General features: G+C 38.0%; 1 non-coding gene and 1 pseudogene across 1 annotated transcript; both read left to right on the top strand.

Annotated features, from left to right (window-relative positions):
* The first annotated feature begins 544 nt into the window (after window positions 1-544).
* Window positions 545-1041, top strand: LOC100438593 (chromatin accessibility complex protein 1-like; annotated as a pseudogene).
* A 2789-nt stretch (window positions 1042-3830) lies between these two features.
* On the top strand, window positions 3831-3937 carry LOC112133175 (U6 spliceosomal RNA). Its single transcript, XR_002914862.1, has one exon. It is a non-coding gene; the product is annotated as a U6 spliceosomal RNA (small nuclear RNA).
* The last annotated feature ends 2488 nt before the right edge of the window (window positions 3938-6425 follow it).

The raw sequence follows: 6425 nt of genomic DNA, 5'->3' as shown, positions 1-6425 counted from the left end.
CAAGATGTAGAGACTGAAGAGAGTGATACTTATGATTCTGTTTCTGTTGTAGGCCTAGGCTAATGTATGTATTTGTGTCTTGGTTCTCTTAAACTTTTAACAACAACAAAAAAGTTTAAAAAGTAAAAACAATTTTAAAAATAGAAAAAAGCTTATAGAAGAATATTCAAAAACAAAATTTTTTTAAAAGATGTACAATGTGTTTGCGTTTTAAGCCAAGTGTCATTACAAGAGTCAGTTTTTCAAGTTAAGTTTAAAAATAAAAAAGAAACAATACACTAATAATTTATTATTGAAGAAAATAATATTTTAGAAATTTAGTAAGCCTAAATCTACAGTGTTTATAAAGTCTATAGTCATATGCAGTCATATCCTAGGCTTTTATATTCACTCACCCAGTGAATGTAAACTGGCTCACCCAGAGCAACCTCCAGTCCTGAAGCTCCATTCATGGGAAGTGCCCCATACACCACTTTAATCTTTCATATCACATTTCTATGATTTACCTTTTCTATGTTTAGGTATGTTTAGATACACAAATACCATTGTGTTACAATTGCCTACAGTGTTCAGTGCAGTAATATGCTGCACAGGCCCCGCACACACCGGCTGGCCAAGCAGTCACTTCCTGGTGCGACCGTCAGTGGCGGGAAGATGGCGGAGGTGGTCGTGGGCAAAGAAAAGCGCCGGCAGCAGCGGCTACTCTGGCGCCCCTATCCCGCATCCGGGTCATCATGAAGAGCTTCCCGAGGTGTCCAGCGTCCACCAGGAGGCGCTGGTGCTCACGGCCAACGCCATGGAACTCTGTTCAATATCTAGCCCCCTTTTCATAAAGACATGGCAGTGGGAAGGAAAAGAAAACACTGACAGCGATTTCGCAAATACTGCAGAGGAATCAGAAACTTTTCAGTTTCTTGAAGATATATTGCCGAAGAAGATTTTAGCTAGTAAATACTCGAAAATACTTAAAGAGGAAAGAGGGAAAAAGATGAGGAGAATGACAATGATAATGAAAGTGACCATGACCAAGTTGAATCCTAAACCAAAAAAGTGCTTTAAAAACCAACCTGGCGAAGGAGGACTGCCCTGGACCCGCTCCACTGCCACCAAGTAAACACAACACTGCGCCCCTTTAGTGTCTTCACTTCTTCGCAGACTTCCAGTGCGTGGTATTCTTTCCAGGACAAGATTGAGGTACTCATGTACCTGCGCCACAAACAGCCAGAGGGAAAGTGACCCAAACAGCAGCCCCTCTTTGACAGGTCCGCTCTACAGCTCAGACACCAAGAAAGCAGCGGATAGCGGCAGCCATTGCGGGCTGATCTGCTGTAGCACCAAACTGCAAGGACAATTTCCTTTTTCTTTGCTTCTTTCTTTTTTTTTTTTTTTTTTGAGACGGAGTCTCGCCCTGTCGCCCAGGTTGGAGTGCAGTGGCACGATCTCGGCTCACTGCAACCTCCGCCTCCTGGGTTCAAACAATTCTCCTGCCTCAGCCTCCCGAGTAGCTGGGATTATGGGCGCGTGCCACCATGCCCATCTCATTTTTGTATTTTTAGTAGAGAAGGGGTGTCACGATATTGGCCAGGCTAGTCTTGAACTCCTGACCTTGTGATCTGCCCACTTCGGCCTCCCAAAGTGCTGGGATTACAGGCGTGAGTCACTGCATCCGGCCGCAAGGACAATTTTAACTTTTAAATTTACAATAGATTTTGAAGCGCTTCTACAGATCAGTTATGTACATTTATATATGTAAATTTTGGAATCAGTTCTTATAAACAGCTTGATTCAATTTTAGCTAAATAGTTTATAAGTAGTATGTTACATTTGAATTTTTGTCTTTCAAGAAAAGTTGACTACTTGTTCAAATATTATTTTTCTACTGTAAAGAAATACACTTTTCTATTAAAAATCTGTACATATTTTTATGGTAAGATGCTTTATAGAACTAGTTTTAGAGCCGTCTATGGCTCTAAGGCCTTGCTTACTGCCTGCAAATTTTGTGAAATTTAAAAATAAGCATTCTAACACTTTTATTCCCATAGAAAAATTGCAAGTCAAATTATCAAATCAAATACAAAAATAAGCCTTACCTCTGGTATAAGCATGTTGTTCTAAAACAAACAAACAAACAAAAAAAACCAAGAAACACACATTTTGAAACATTTATTTGTTGAAGATCTCTCTCATACTGTTCTTTGCTTTAAATCCCTGGTACTTGTTTTTACTGTCTGTAAGAGAAAAACGGCCAGGTGCGGTGGCTCATGTCCATACCCAGCACCCTGGGAGTCCGAGGTGGGTGGATAACCTGAGTCCAGGAGTTCGAGACCAGCCTGACCAACAAGGTGAAACCCCGTCTCTACTAAAAATACAAAAAATTAACCAGTCATGGTGGCAGGTGCCTGCAATCCCTGCTACTCAGGAGGCTGAGGCAGGAGAATTGCTTGAACCCGGGAGGCGGAGGTAGCGGTGAGCCACGATCACACCAATGTACTCCACCCTGGGCAACAACAGCAAAAACTTCGTCTCAAAAAAAAAAAAAAGACAAAACCTGTTATAAGACTTTTTTTTTCCACATAGGGTATATGTTTAGTTCCTCTCTCACTTTTTCTTTTTGAAGAAAAGGTTTATAATTTACATTCAGTAAAATCATCCTTTTTAGTTTGTCTAGTCTGTGAATTTTGACAAATGCATAGTTTTGTAACCAGTCGGTAGGCAGGACAGATCCATCACCCAAAACATTCCCCTCTGCCCCCTTGTATTCAGTCTTTTCTGTCCCCTGGCAATCAATGATGCTTTCTGTTCCTCTTGTTTATTAACATTTATTTTAATATAAAATATTTTAAAATCAAAAATTATATATGCTGTACAGATTTCGTAGACTAACAGCCAGAAACTATATCACATGGCCTAGGTGTGTAGTAGGCTATAACATCTAGGTTTGTGTAAGTACACTCCAAGATGTTTGCACAACGAGGACATCACCATTAATGACACATTTCTCAGAATGTAGCTTCATTGTTAAGCGACACGTGACTATAGTACTTGGATAAAATTATGCTAATGCCTGTGATATTTGGTCAAATGAAATTCCCTCATATACTGAATTTTTATTTGTATTGCTCTGTTACATTTTCATTCATTCCACAAATATTTATTGAATACCTATGTGCTGCGAAGAGAAAAACTAATGTTAGTATGATAGTTTGCCTTCACAGAGTTCATGTTCTATGAGAGAGACAGACAATTTCATTGAAGAGCTAAAGTTGTGTATAAAGTTACTTCTGTTCTCAAGATAAGAGGCATGATTCAAATAACACAGAAAACGAATTGCCCTTTCCACTGAGTCTTATGGAAGAGCAAAATAAGGAAGATGTCAATCACAGAGCCTTCACCAGGTTTGAGCTACTGAAGGACAGCACAGACCTTGGCTAATCTGTTATTTAATAGAGCACTTTAAGGAGTCCTTAGAAGTACAAAGGTGGATCTTAGCTAAAAAGAGGCAGAAAGAGCTAAATTATACTAATTTTTTTTTAATAAAAAGAGGAGACTGGAATTTGGAGAAGACATCCAGTACAAATGGCCCAGAAAACAGAGAAGCAAAGAAACATCGCATAGTAGGAGGCTAGATCTCACAGAGAAGGTGGTCAGAAATTCCCAGGAAGGAGGACGTAAACTACTTATTTTAAAAATGGAGGTCTGATATTCGAAGTTGTATTGCTAGGACATAGCCCCCTTCCTTGTCTAAACCTTCAGTGTAACTTTGCTTTGTAGGTTGAGTTCCACTTCAGCCTACAACCTTGCTTCTGCAAGAGCAGAAAGCAGTTACTACCGTGCTCACTTCGACAGCACATATACTAAAATTGGAATGATATAGAGAAGATTAGCATGGCCCCTGTGCAAGGATGACATGCAGACTCCTGAAGCGTTCTATATTTTTGTGGGAATTGAACAATGAGATCACTTGGTCACAGGGCAGGGAACATCACACACCAGGGCCTGTTGCGGGGTTGGGGGCTGGCGGAGGGATAGCATTAGGAGAAATACCTAATGTAAATGATGAATTGATGGGTGCAGCAAACCAACATGACATTGTATACCCATGTATCAAACCTGCATGTTGTGCACATGTACCCTAGAACTTAAAGTATAATTAAGAAAAAAAAAGGAAAAAGAAAGAAAGAAAGCAGTTACTACCTAGATTTTGGATATCTGGGGGCAATGCCTACAACCTGTCACACATTTTAGCATATCTGTTTTCAAAGAGAAAATAAATAACGGTATAACTGTTGGGGAGTGAAGCCTGAGGAAAAATTTAGTCGTTTTTATTATGACAATACAGAAGTTTTTATACGTGGTTAAGGCAGGAAGAATAAATGTTTCCTTTTCTGAAAAGAATAATTTGGTTGCTAAGTCTGTGAAGTTTTATGCAAATAACAAGAGGAATTGCAGCTCCAATTGCCTTAACAGTAACTTAAATGTATTGACTGATATAACTAGAATTCCAGAGTTAGAGCAGAATTTGGGTGATCCAATTCACCCCAATCACTCTGATTTTTTAAAATAAGTTTTAGTCTAAGGTTAAGATTAATTCCTTTTACGGTTGTAGCAACTGGTGTTTACACCAGTTGGAGAGAAAGCACTCAGGCTACAGTATTCCAACTACATGTCCTAAGGTATATCTAGCTGGCTTGTGAAGTTTACATGGCCAGTACTAACCCAATACTTACAACAGGGGAAAAGAAATGCAGCGATTATATCTGGGACCTACCACTACAGCCAGGAGTTAGTGAAATGTGTCAGTATTGTTTCAAAATGAGGAGGAAGAAGAAAGGGATGCTAAACAGAAAAACAAATATGTCCATTAGAGTAGATAAATATGGGGGGGTGGAGATAAGGCTAAATCTAAGGAAGAAGAAATTCTATGACTTCATACAGAAACACATTTTCTCTAGACTGAGAAGACTTTAAATGGATTTGATCACTTATATATCATTTGCTATGAATATAGCACTCATAAACTATTTATTTTTAAAATGTAGGTCTGATATTCAAGGTTGTATCACTAGGACATAACCCTCTCCCTTGTCCAAACCTACAGTGTAACTTTGCTATGTAGACTGAATATAGCATTCATAGCAAATTATATTGAGTGATCAAAATTCATTGAAAGGCTTCTCAGTCTCATTTCAAAGGTGTTCCTTGCACATTGTATAAACTCTGTGAACTCACAACCTGGGAGAATTTCAAGGTCATAAAAGTAGTTTGAGGCCCAAATAAACCCTGAACTATACAGAATGTCTTCTTTTTTCCAGCAGTTTTATAACATCATAAATATTTTTGTGTCTGATACTGCTAATGAATTCCACAAAAGAATTTTATCCCACAAACATCATTGTTCAGCATTCTCCTTTTGGCAACAGTAATTAGGTTTTTTTTATGTGACTATGCTAAAATATATCATGATTAAATAGCTATTTTTAAAAAAATCAGAATGAGCAAAATTTTATCATATTATCACAAAATGACCACAAAGTTTGTTTTTGTTGTCCTGTTGGTTTTTGTTTGCCTCCTTTTTTCAGAACTTAAATAGCAGTGTACTGACTGGTATGCTACCAATAAAACATTGTTGCACTTTATATCATGTATGAGGAATGTGTTAAAGTTGCAACCAGAAGATATTTTTCAGATGGTAACATTAAAGCTAAAATTCTAGTTAGAGTGCATTGTACTGCATGCAAGGATCAAAGCTACTTACAGAAATAAAGAAAAGATACCTGAAATAAGTCTCACCAACTACCCAAGGTTTTGAAAAATTAATTATAAATGTATACAATCTTACAACTCATTATTAATTTTAGAACAATACCCCTGTCTGACACAAGTCTAATTCAGGTGCACTATAAACACTGCTTTCCACTGGAATGCATTACAGAGCATATTTTTAGTGACAAGAAGTCCTGGTACCATTAGTGGTTAGAAAATTTATAGATACAAATAATATGTTTTGATCCTGCTCTTATAAACAATTTTAAAGAATGAGAACTATTTTCCTTCTCACATTCAACTCTTTTGAAATGTTTTGCTGGGCTTTGAGTCCTAGAAGCAGGAGGATTCCATTTTTCTAGGGTCAGATATAAGAGCGTTTGAATTAAATTGTCATAAATGGAAGGGTGTGGTTCTGAAGTTAATAGAATATTAAGGCTAAAAGAGCTTCAACTTCTGGAAAATTTCTTTGAAGTGAAGAATAGAGATGGGTGTTTTGTTTACTTTGGTTTTGATTTTTTCTTTTTCCTTGAGAGTAGTGGGGGATGTGGTTCTTCGTAACACATGGAGAAATATGGACTTGAGAGCCACTGAAACCTAAGATGGGGTGGCATGTGGATGCCTGGAGAGATGGAGAATGCCAACAACCATGGTATGGTTAG

This window comes from Pongo abelii, chromosome 3 (assembly GCF_028885655.2).
Source record: "Pongo abelii isolate AG06213 chromosome 3, NHGRI_mPonAbe1-v2.0_pri, whole genome shotgun sequence".
Lineage (NCBI taxonomy): Eukaryota > Metazoa > Chordata > Mammalia > Primates > Hominidae > Pongo > Pongo abelii.
This window is presented reverse-complemented; position numbering and strand designations above follow the sequence as displayed.